At 40.3% G+C, this 13,606-nt stretch overlaps 1 protein-coding gene and 1 non-coding gene across 2 annotated transcripts in view; both read right to left on the reverse strand.

Annotated features, from left to right (window-relative positions):
- The window catches only part of MMEL1 (membrane metalloendopeptidase like 1), a 142,250-nt gene extending 141,901 nt beyond the window's left edge, over positions 1–349 (reverse strand). The window contains exon 1 of the mRNA XM_075279935.1: positions 246–349. The gene's annotated coding sequence lies outside the window, so the exon portion shown is untranslated. The remainder of the gene's footprint in view (positions 1–245) is intronic.
- A 9,324-nt stretch (positions 350–9,673) lies between these two features.
- TRNAT-AGU (transfer RNA threonine (anticodon AGU)) lies at positions 9,674–9,747 on the reverse strand. Its single transcript has one exon. It is a non-coding gene; the product is annotated as a tRNA-Thr (tRNA).
- Between the last annotated feature and the right edge of the window lie 3,859 nt (positions 9,748–13,606).

The following is a 13,606-nucleotide window of genomic DNA, read 5'->3' on the forward strand; positions in this document are numbered from 1 at the left end:
ATAAAAATAAAATTCATGAAACATATATTTTTAGTTTTCAGTATTAATTAAGTTACATCATTTAGTTATGAAATTAATTAATGAAATACTAAAAGTAATTATAATTAGATAAATATTGACATATGTTATGAAATAATATAAATACCCTTCTCCTCTTTGTACACACACATCCTTATACGCACCCTTCCTATTATTATACAGCATACATTTCTAGTTATTCTCTAGCTTGTATAATGTCCTCTCACCTGTGTAATGTGAAGATTTTCTCTGCAGTCACTGGCAAGTACTGAGCGGATGTAAAAAAAAAATTCACCTGTGATATTTACATTTTCAGCTGGAGCCAATGGCTGTTCTGAACAGCAGCTTATTAGAAGCAGCTTTTCCCAGCAAGATGCTTTCCCACAAAGTGCTCAGACTATAAACCTTCCTTTTCACTCTCTACATTTTTTTGTCCGCTCTTGGTCTCGCAGTCTCATCACACTCAGGTGTCTGAGATTACCCAATGAATTTCCAGCACTGGTAATACACGACCAAGGTTATCGTTACATTAACTCCTGCTGATCCAATACAGCTCTGTGCAATGTGCCTGTATATACCTAGACTTATCAGATCCAAAACATCAATTTGCATCAAATCTGGTTCTCTCTATGGATTATTGACACAACTATCCCACCGTGCCCCAAGATGGGGCAAATATTCATACTCTTATTACCCTGAAAGATATTTTGCTGCTTGTTGCCTCTTCCTCTGCCCTTATGTAAAGCATTCCAAGAGGAGTAGGAAAAGGCACAGACAACCGCTCAACGCACATTTATTATTCTATAAACGGGTGTTCACTTTTTAGGATTAAGTTCTAATGGCAGCCAAGACTGTAATCTTAACCACTACTAAGTCACACTGTTACATAAAACCATTAGCACCATAGGAATATGGGACAAGGATGTGCTGAGATATTCTGCTGTATTATTTATAGAGTTTGCATATACTTTACAGTGTGATGTAATCACTTACATAGTGCATATGACATCATAGGTGTTGGAATAGGCAAAAATGGCCCCAGGTACCCAGGAGCTGGGTGATGCCATAAGAATACAGATACTACAATACTGTCACCATGAACAAAAATATAACCGATATAATACTGCCCACTAAAGACAAGATTATAAGCACTATGACACTGACCCCAGTGTTGCTATTAATAATATTGCCTCCTATTTCACAAGCATATAACTACTATAATACTGCTCCTATGTACAAGAATATAACTAGTATAAAACTGCCCCATATGCAAGAATATAACTACTATAATACTGCCCCATATACAATAATATAACTAGTATAATACTGCCCCATATGCAAGAATATAACTACTATAGTACTGCCCCTATGTCCAAGAATATAACTACTATAATACTGCCCCATATACAATAATATAACTACTATAATACTGCTCCCTATGTACAAGAATATAACTACTATAATACTGCCCCATATACAAGAATATAACTACTATAATACTGCCCCATATAGTGTACAAGAATATAACTAGTATAATACTGGCCCATATACAAGAATATAACTACTATAATACTGCCCCATATACAAGAATATAACTACTATAATACTGCCCCATATAGTGTACAAGAATATAACTAGTATAATACTGCCCCATATACAAGAATATAACTACTATAATACTGCCCCATATAAAAGAATATAACTACTATAATACTGCCCCATATACAAGAATATAACTAGTATAATACTGCCTCATATAGTGTACAAGAATATAACTAGTATAATACTGCCCCATATACAAGAATATAACTACTATAATACTGCCCCATATTCAAGAATATAACTACTATAATACTGCCCCATATACAAGAATATAACTACTATAATACTGCCCCATATACAAGAATATAACTAGTATAATACTGCCCCATATAGTGTACAAGAATATAACTACTATAATACTGCCCCATATACAAGAATATAACTACTATAATACTGCCCCATATACAAGAATATAACTAGTATAAAATGCCACATATACAAGAATATAACTACTATAATACTGCCCCATATACAAGAATATAACTACTATAATACTGCCCCATATACAAGAATATAACTACTATAATACTGCCCCATATACAAGAATATAACTAGTATAATACTGCCTCATATAGTGTACAAGAATATAACTAGTATAATACTGCCCCATATACAAGAATATAACTACTATAATACTGCCCCATATTCAAGAATATAACTACTATAATACTGCCCCATATACAAGAATATAACTACTATAATACTGCCCCATATACAAGAATATAACTAGTATAATACTGCCCCATATAGTGTACAAGAATATAACTAATATAATACTGCCCCATATACAAGAATATAACTACTATAATACTGCCCCATATACAAGAATATAACTAGTATAAAATGCCACATATACAAGAATATAACTACTATAATACTGCCCCATATACAAGAATATAACTACTATAATACTGCCCCATATACAAGAATATAACTACTATAATACTGCCCCATATAGTGTACAAGAATATAACTACTATAATACTGCTTCATATGTACAAAACAATAAATACTATAAAATTGCTCTCTATATACAAGAATATAACTACTTTAACACTGTCCTTATATACATGAATATGACTAGCAAAATGCTGCCTCCTATGGACAAGAATATAACTGCTATAATTCTGTTCTATTACAAGAATCTAACTATAATACTATCTGTATGTACAAGTACAATAACTGCTATAATACTGGTATATGAATTTAGCAACTATAGATGAGCGAATCGAAGCTGAAAAAGTGGAATTTGATCTGAATTTCATGAAATATTCGATTCACATTGAATCTGGATTTCCTCACACTTCGTAGTAATAAATTACATTTTTTTCCTAAAATGGCTGCTGCAGATGTTAGGACATGGAGCAAGGAACTCTGTAAAAGCAGGATCACTCATAATGCCAAGCGGGCTGCCAATCTGCAGCCAGCCCTATGATGTCACAGCCTTTTAACCCCTTCGCGATGACCCATTGCATCGAGAGCGGGTGTTAGCTGTAACTGACAGCTAACATCCTTCTCCGTAACCCTTGGTCAGATCACAGCTCTGATCAGAGTTTTTAACTCCTTGGATGCTGTGGATAAACATGACCGTGGCATTCAAGGGGTTACACCTTGCTACATGTCCCCTTTAGCACTCACCCCAGCACTGGGGGGGTGCCAATATGCATCTTCTGCAGCCTGGGGTATGACCAGTGACCTCAGTCTGCTAGTAGCCCCCAGTGCCTGGTTGATCCTGCCCAGAGGTGAAGAAGTCAGCCTATGAGTCTGCATAGTCTAGCTTCCTCTATAGACTGCTATACATGTGTATTACAGTCTATAGTGCTGAACCAGCAATCAGTGTATCGCTGGTTCAGGTTCTCTAGTGGGACATCACTAAGAACCACTACAAGGCACAGTGTTCTACACCACTATACAGGCTCTCTGCAGCCAGGTAATAGCTGTTTTTTAACACGGTTCACCGCAAATTACTTTGGATTGAAAATTTGTCAATGTTGCTGAATCGAATTTTAAAACATTCGATCATCTCTAATAGAAACCATAATACTGCTCCTAGGGACAAAAATATAACTAGAAATATATTGCCCTTTATAATGAATAATATTAGTTCTTAAATGTTCCTCCATGGTCATCAAATAAGTTCTGTAATACTGCCCCTTGTGGCTAAAACTTCTAACCAGTTAGTAGCAGAATATTCACTATAAACTAAAAAACTAAAAATCTACTGACAAAGGGAAAACCATTATTTGATTTTGGTAATTAATTTCAAGGTTTAGGGCATCTAAATATATCAGTATATGTATTACTTTTGAAATACGCGCGTATCACACTCAAAGCAATAGGGAAAAAAGCCTCCCATTGATTTCAATGGGGAGCACACATATGCCGGCACCCATGAAAATCGATGGGATCTGGTTTTTACACGCTCATTCTGAACGAGTTTTACGTTCAGAATGAGCGGAGTGTATACTCCGTGTGAAGGCTCCCTTTAGGTGCAACTCTGTTCACCTTGGAAAAGCCTTTACACAATCCAGTCCAGACACTTTCTAAAACAACCACCCAATGACATGCACCAGCTCAAGTGACATGAACCAATCGGCACATTACACGGTGCAATAGAACCTGAGTAAGATCGGAGCCCCTTGTGGTGTATATTCAGATTTTTACAGTTCCTGCAAAGTGAATGGGATTCTAGAAAATCTCATCCACACATTGTGGAAAAATATGGCAGTGGACACGCTGTGATTTCCAAAACCGTTGCGGTTTTGAAAATCGCAGCATGTCAATTCTGGCAGTTTCCCTATAGGAATAATGGAACCAGAAAGTCCACAGGGGAAACAACTGCAGACTTTCTGTGAAAAGCACTGAGGGAAAAACCGTGATACGTTGCCGCCACATTTTCCCTGCAGCACTTTTTTTGCCGTGCCTGCTATATCTAGCAATGGCTAGTGCAAACCAGGACATGCCAATGACTGAATCCCGACCCCACCTATCTACATGTCTATTGTGTATTGTAACAGCCAACTAGTTAAGGCATGTGTCTGCACCACATTACTACTCCATCTTCCATCTATGAAGGATCAGGAATCAGGACATCTACATACATATTAGGCGAAGTAGCCAGGTCCATCTGAAATTTATCTAATGAGAATGGATCCTTTAACTAGAATATAATGACAAAGCACCACCAAGGATCAGACGGAGCTCCGGAACTCTCTAGGAAATGTTGATTGAAAATTCAGGGCTCTAAGTATTGCGCAATCCTTGGTAATTTTTCAGTCATATGGAACCAGTTTTTTGATGTAATAAAATATCTTGCACAAATAAGTCATTATACCAGGCCGTCATACATTCCACATACGCTCGTGATGAGCTGGATTGTCGTAGACTGAGCTATAGAACCAAAATTGCAACAGTTGCACTTTTTCTTGCCCCTATAATGTGAGCACTTCTGTCATTGCACACATCTCCTTACATTCTCCCTCCACCATCACCTCCAGCTTATTCTCTTTCATTATCACCAAGGATACTAAGCAATTATTCACGAAAAATATGAAATCCCGGCTCTGACACAAACTGTAGCGACGCTGCTGTTGCCGCGCTTAACAAAGTCATGTCTCTCAAAGTGATATGAGTGCATAAGAGTTCAAGTCAGATAAGCTCTGTGAATTATTACAGCTTTATGACTAAAATGGAGAATTTTTGCTACTCATATCTGATATCGAAAAACTTAAAAAAAAAAAATCAGGAATAGCCTTATCTTTCCAAGATCCATAATGTTTTATCTCTTTTTTTTCAGGATGAGTTATATTTCCTCAATGACATTAACTTTTTAATTATTATTTGGCTGAAGAGGAGAATAGAAACAAATTGTAATTCTGCCAAATTCAGAGTTATTAGACCCCGTATTACTGTGTATTGGTGCCGGTCAGTTATTTATTGACAGTCTTAGTAGGCAAATGCAGAAGACCTTTGTTTCTTTGTTGGGTCTTTGGCTTGCTTGAAAACTCGCCAGCGCCCCAGAGTATAATAATACTACCAGCTCTGGGGATGGGGGGCTCTTTGGAGCATATAATTCTGTGGGGGCCATTGTGGAGCAAATAATACAGTGTGGGGGCCACTCTGGAGCACATAATACTGGGTGAGGGTCACTCTGGAGCATATTATACTGTCCCAGTATTGTTTACATGCCTGGTGTTGTGCTGCTCACTCACCGTATTCTTGATAACTGAAGTTGTGGGTACTAAAGCTGTATCTCTAGACATTGGCACTTGAGGAAACAAGCTTGGAATTAAACTAACCATTACACCCCTTCCGGACCAACCATTATCTGTAAACCCATAAACCTCCATAATACCCCTCATACAATACCCAACACCCATTAATAAAGACAAAGACAATAATTTTGGATTAATTGGCCACAGCAGCCATTTTATTAAAAATGTGACAAACAATATTAAACATGCCAAATATTAATCCCTCTGTAAATAAATAAGAAATACATAATTATTTAAATGTTAACCAATTACCTAACCATAACATCCTAACTAACTAGCAATTACCAGAACGAGCTGATGAGGGGGGAGGTCCATGGAGCTCCAAACAGGTCTGGCCGCCATTCTGTCCACCACCAAAATTACCCCCAGCCGCAATAACAGGCCCAGAGGCACCATACCATACAGAATGACAGTTAATAAAACATCAACCACTCCCCGAGACACCAGCCCATCAGGAGTCCAAAAACCCGCCAGACTAAACTCCTTAATTAAAGATAGGGGAACTTGACTACCAAGTTTTCCCCAAACAGCAAATTTCCACCAACTCCAAAGACCCCCCACCCTGCCGCGCTGCTGCAACAAGGAGAAATACACAAACCCACGAAAGAAAAATGAACACAAAGGGTGGGCGGTATCTCGATACCTTCCTGGGGCGTACTGACCGCGTGGAGGGATCGCTGGGAGATAAATAACCTCCCCCTAAAAACTCGCGCTGTGAAGGCTCTGCCCCTTGACAACCGGCCTAGTTCCTCAGGCCCTGTCATGGTGGCCTCCACAGACCGCTGCGTCGTGGCTGCGGCCTTACTTTCTAGTATCTGAGATATCGTTGCAGCACCTGTAACCGTCACTATCAAGAATTCTTTCTAGGGAGCGGGTAGGGGGCCCCTGAAAAAAGTTTGTACCAGGGTCCACAAGACCTTAGTTACGCCACTGCACACAAATATACACCATATACCCACACATACTATATACACACATAGGTGCACATCATACTTGACTAATTATGAATACTGACATCAGGGAGCTTCAGAGAAACACATGTACAGATTTTTTTCCATATTCCCTCTGATATCCTGTAATATATCACTACATCCATAGGCTTAGGCCCACGTTGCAGAAACACATCTTCTTTTGTTCCAAATTTTGCAGCGTTTTTTGAGCCAAAGTCAGGAGTGGATTGAGAAGAAGGGAGAAGTATAAGAGCTTCCTATATAGTTCCCATTCCTTTTGTAGCCATTCTTGGCTTTGGCTCAAAAAACTTCAGCAAAATCTTATATATGTATGTGAGAACCTCAGTTAGATATTTTAGAATTAGAGAGCTATGTATTCTGGTCACCCACCACTTACAAGTACGCGCAAACACTTTTGGGCTGGGGTCCCATGTGGCGGAAATTCCGTGTTTTTTTCAGTCCCATCCCCACACTGCGGTAAAATAAGCCGTCGCAGTTTTGGAAATTGCAGCATGTCAGTTATGTCTACGGAAACTCCGGCAGTCTCCCTATAGGTATAAATAAAGCAGAAGCGATGCGTTGCCGCTGCAGTTTTTCCCGCAGCTCTTTTTTGTTGCTGGATGCTACATGCGGCCTTAGGCTTATACGCTCTTCTCCCCCTTCTCATACCTCTGCATGTTTGCCGTTTCAATGAATATTAGATATATAGCCCGGGTCCTTGTACCTTCCAGACAGTTCAGTTAATACACAAGGTTATACACTGAGACAGAAGACATCTATGATAACCCACATAAAGTGTACCCTAGGCTCCAGCAGTGTAAACTTCTACCTATATGGATTCAGTTCATTTACACGGAGCTCACAGCCTGTGACGGAATATCTAAAACCTGCTTTAATTTAAAGAAAAGCATTTTAATAGAAAAACCCGAGATATTGCAAATTCGTAGTGATTTAAATAGAATACGTGACTTTGCTTCAATGGTTTTGTCTTATTTCATCGATAAGCGGGCACGAATCCTTACCCCTTTGAATGTCTTTATCATTCTTAATGCCTTATTAACGTTTAGTGTCTTAATAATTTTACTGTCATGATCCAAGGAAGAAAAGAGAAGACATAAAAGGCGCAGCTTCGTGACTCATTATCCACCCGTGTCAAACTTCTGCATATTTTGGAAGACGACAACTGATCATCCGAAATGTCATTGACTAATAAATTCAGAATACCAGTAGACCTCTCCGAGACTGCACAAATGCACTATGATTGCAGAACAAGTATCTAATGAGACAGACGGTTATGCCAATTGCAATTTATTAAAAGTGACCTTGTGTACACAAGGACAGTGTCTCTACAGAGCCTTGAAATTGCCTAATGCTAATCAGTCCTTCCAAGACTCCCTCGTGGGTAATTCCAAGTATCACAAGTTTAAATCAGTTAAAACCATTCACCCTCATACACCAAGATAAAGCACAATTTATTAGAAGTCCCAAAATAGAATCTTTCAAATTCTGCATGGCCACCCCTGATACATAGGAGCGAGAGGAGAGGAACTCGAAATCACTACAATTTCAAGGACGGAGATAAAAGTGATTGTTCGCTGCTTTAAGGATTGGATATTTCAATTACACATTTAACAATTATCAGATAACCTTTGTCCATAGTGGCATCAAGTAAGAAGCCTTGGCTGCATTTCTCACATGACTTGGTCCATGTATTAAGATACAAGCCCTGTTAATGTTGAAGAAATTAGGGCTTACTAGCCAAGTTGGAGGTAAAATTCTATGACATGCAGCACATGGAGACTCTGTCCACTTCGCTGGTTTAACCCATATGCCCTTAATTATTAACCCCTTCCCACTCTTCACCATACTATTATATCAAGCTGAGTGCATAGTTATAGTGTAATAATACGGTGCAGTTCTGTTGCAGGCATAGGAGATGTGCCTGTTACATGGCTTCTGGGAAAATTCTCCAGCTCCAACAGCTGAATCCATCAGATACTGTGATCACTATTAGAGATGAGCGAATAGTATTCGATCGAATACTCGTATCGGTCGAATACCATGCAGGAAAATTCCATTGAATTCAATTCAAAAACCTACTCGTGCTCCTCGTCCTGCTACTTCTTGAACTTGGAGGATCTAATGTGTCTCCCATAGACTATAATGGTATTCGATATTTGATCGAATACTACTCGCTCATCTCTAATCACTATCAATCATGGCATCTTAGTAGTTGGGGGTGAGAGTGCCCTCCCCTTTGAACCCCTTAGGTCTCTATCACTGACATCACAGGGTCAAAGAGGTTGCCATGATCTCCTGCTAGCTGTCCCTATTACACATAGGGAGGCTATATACCATATAGGTATTGCCATGTGTGCACTATTTAACAGTAGAATTTCAGCACCATCATTCTGCAAAAGCTTCTACAAGTTCCTGAAATTTTGGGGCCGTCTAAGTTAGGCTTATTGCACATGTCGGGTCACGGCTGGTTCAAGGACGGCACATGGATGTCATATAAATATGACATGTAAATATCCTATAAATATCTCCCAAGACAGATAACTTCTTTCTTCGACCTTTGCATAGTGACGTGGTCTAAAAAACACGAAGTGGACTTCTTAGTACCAGCTATCCGATCCTCTTAAATTTGTCAATAGATCAGGCTGCAAGTGTAATAGTCAGGGACAAGGTAGCCAAGCGGTTAAAGTGATCCCTTGTGCTTTGCATGCGTGGCTTCAAATCCTTGTCGACTTGTTTTAACTTCTTTCTGGAGTGCAGACAAGCAAGTCACACACTTAAGTAAGTTGTGAAGCAACGTGATGAAAAGAAAGGCACTGCTGAGATTTGAACTCAGGATCTCCTGTTTACTAGACAGGCGCTTTAACCAACTAAGCCACAGTGCCACCTTGGGTGCCTAACAAGGCCAGTTGTGAAGACATGCAGTCTCACAAAATTTAGTTTACTAAACATACACTCACCGGCCACTTTATTAGGTACACCATGCTAGTAACGGGTTGGACCCCCTTTTGCCTTCAGAACTGCCTCAATTCTTCGTGGCATAGATTCAACAAGGTGCTGGAAGCATTCCTCAGAGATTTTGGTCCATATTGACATGATGGCATCACACAGTTGCCGCAGATTTGTCGGCTGCACATCCATGATGCGAATCTCCCGTTCCACCACATCCCAAAGATGCTCTATTGGATTGAGATCTGGTGACTGTGGAGGCCATTGGAGTACAGTGAACTCATTGTCATGTTCAAGAAACCAGTCTGAGATGATTCCAGCTTTATGACATGGCGCATTATCCTGCTGAAAGTAGCCATCAGATGTTGGGTACATTGTGGTCATAAAGGGATGGACATGGTCAGCAACAATATTCAGGTAGGCTTTGGCGTTACAACGATGCTCAATTGGTACCAAGGGGCCCAAAGAGTGCCAAGAAAATATTCCCCACACCATGACACCACCACCACCACCAGCCTGAACCGTTGATACAAGGCAGGATGGATCCATGCTTTCATGTTGTTGACGCCAAATTCTGACCCTACCATCCGAATGTCGCAGCAGAAATCGAGAATCATCAGACCAGGCAACGTTTTTCCAATCTTCAATTGTCCAATTTCGATGAGCTTGTGCAAATTGTAGCCTCAGTTTCCTGTTCTTAGCTGAAAGGAGTGGCACCCGGTGTGGTCTTCTGCTGCTGTAGCCCATCTGCCTCAAAGTTCGACGTACTGTGCGTTCAGAGATGCTCTTCTGGCTACCTTGGTTGTAACGGGTGACTATTTGAGTCACTGTTGCCTTTCTATCAGCTCGAACCAGTCTGGCCATTCTCCTCTGACCTCTGGCATCAACAACGCATTTCCGCCCACAGAACTGCCGCTCACTGGATGTTTTTTCTTTTTCGGACCATTCTCTGTAAACCCTAGAGATGGTTGTGCGTGAAAATCCCAGTAGATCAGCAGTTTCTGAAATACTCAGACCAGCCCTTCTGGCACCAACAACCATGCCACGTTCAAAGGCACTCAAATCACCTTTCTTCCCCATACTGATGCTCGGTTTGAACTGCAGGAGATTGTCTTGACCATGTCTACATGCCTAAATGCACTGAGTTGCCGCCATGTGATTGGCTGATTAGAAATTAAGTGTTAACGAGCAGTTGGACAGGTGTACCTAATAAAGTGGCCGGTGAGTGTAGGCTCTCCCATGAGTGTACTGGCAATCTCCTTTACCGGTCAGTGGGCCGCCCCTTATAGAATTCTATAATCTAGTTCTTACAGGTCGTAGACCACCTGTCACTCAGCAGACCTGATAGCCTCAGCATGTACACAAGGTTCAGAAGCTGGTTAACATTGAGGCACTCTAGCCCAGATGTACTAATACTTGGCAAGGCAGTCTGAAACTACACCAGATTTATCACAGTGGCAGACAATGGATCTAGCATATTTATAGACTGTCTAGTGCACTATTCTGGTGCACATTATGGCCACATTAAACCCTTTTTCTAGAAAATCCCCATCCACATGTGTAGCTTGTCGAAAAATATTAAGACGTCCCGTACGGCGCCATAGATGCACCATGTATATGCCAGTGTCTAGTCATAACCACTAGTATATATGAGCCTCTGTGCTGAGCTTAATATGTTGCGGTTCAATGCTGGTTTGCCATCCAATAAATCTCTTGGTCATGGCGATCTGAGCCAGAAAGATAAGAAAAAGCATGTCTACAATCAGATAATATATTACCTATGAATTACTAGATTTATAGAAGATTTTTCATTTCTCCTGACATATCTGTTACAGTAAATGAGATAACATCTTTAACCCCTTCATACTCAGGCCATTTCCTCCGGTTGATGACCAGACACATTTTTGGTTTGTTTTGGTACATGTAGTTTTTAAGGCTATAATGTTTTTCTTAGTAGGGTTAAATTTTTTGCGGCTTTTTCAGTGATATATAGAGCATTATTTTTATGTTATTTTTTAATAAAAATACAAGCAAAAAAATTGGGAAAATGTGTCTGCTTTTAACATTTTTAATTTTTTTTCCCTCTCCGTTACGATAATTTCTAGGTTGGCGACCCCTCTAGGACCCAGCAACTCATACAATAACCAGCCCCCTGTGGATCACATGACCGCAGGCCCTAGAAAGTCTCCCATAGCTGTAAACAGTGCTTACTGATCTGGAAGGCAGCAATGGCAATATACAGTCTGTTCCTTGTCTGTGAGATGTCTAGCCATTTTAAGAGGTAGCATACGGCCTCTTGTGAAACTACTTAAGACCGGGGCCCCACGGTGCAAAAATGCATGTGTTTTACAGTACCTGCAAAGTGGATGGGATTCTGGTTAATGCCATGCACACATTGTAGAAAAAAAATCAGAAATGCAGAAAAACTGCAATTTCAAAAACACTTAAAAAAAAAAAAAAAAATTGCAGCATGCCAATTATACCTAGGGAAAGGCAGGCGTTTTTTTCCCGTAAAGGTATAATAGGGGCAGAAGGTCCACAGAGGAAAGCTCTGCGGACTTTCTATGAAACACATGATGCATTTCGCTACTCTCTTTGCAGCTTTTTTTGGCTACGGTTCGCTACATGGGGCCTTAGCCTTACTCTGCAAGGAAGTATATATCCATCCTTGCAGAGTTAGGTGCCTACTGCCCGAATGGTTACAGTCAAGGGGCGGTCAGCATATGGTTAATTACAATGTCAGGTTCCTCTGTGACTCCTGAAAATGTGTAAATAAGATCTGGCCTACATGGAGGCTTTGTATGATGCAACATATGCCAATTTTAGCTATAGTGTAGCTCTATAATAAATCTTAGTTATCTGCATCACAAAACATCTCTATGTAGGTCAGGCCTAATTTATACATGTTCTGGAGGTAGAACGCAAAGACTGTACAATGAAGAGAACAGTTACTTCATAGGGAATACAAGTATTTACTGAAACATGTCAGGAGAGCTGACAGATGCTCTTTAATCATTATGTATTATACCTATTACGCTTTCCTTCCAGTGCGGTATTCTCATGTGTACCAGGACACTCAAGCATACCCCCATGGATCATTTAGCTTATTTGCATGAACAGGGAAAGCTTTATTTCTGCAAACTGAAATATTGCTAAAGGTATGAAAGCTTATGCATTGTTCTATATACTACTGCTAATAGTTGCATGTGGACAAATTTGACAGTGACTTTTTAAAATTTTTAAGTAGGAGACTCCTTTAGCATCTAGCGTCTCATACATTTCCCAGTCCCCGATTGGATCATATCACTGCCAAGCTGGTAAAGTTTCCCATAGATGTGTAACAGGTACTCGTTGCACTATGTTAGTAAAGGATAGTGTCCACAGTGATATGAATGCACATGGCCATGGCAGACAATCCTAGTCCTGTTTGGATACCTTGGACCTTTTGCTAAAGAGATACCTGTGGCAGAAAAAGAAAACGGCAGTGGAAGCATGCTTCATACACAGGTAAGGCCTGGTTCACATCTGCGTTTGGAAATCCGTTCAGGGAGTCCGCATGGAGACCTCCACGAACGTAATACCGAACGTATTCGCAAGCAGTGTGCTTATGAAAGCACACGGACCCCGTAGACTATAATGGGGTCCGTGTGTTTTCCGCTCGGTGTCTGCACGAAACATGTAGAGAGAAAAGTACTTCATGATCTATTTTTCTGTCTGCATGACTCGTGCGGACACCACAGGAAAAGCACACGGACCCCATTATAGTCTATGCGGTCCGTGTGCTTTCATTGCTCA

Source organism: Leptodactylus fuscus, chromosome 6, assembly GCF_031893055.1.
Source record: "Leptodactylus fuscus isolate aLepFus1 chromosome 6, aLepFus1.hap2, whole genome shotgun sequence".
NCBI classification, from domain to species: domain Eukaryota; kingdom Metazoa; phylum Chordata; class Amphibia; order Anura; family Leptodactylidae; genus Leptodactylus; species Leptodactylus fuscus.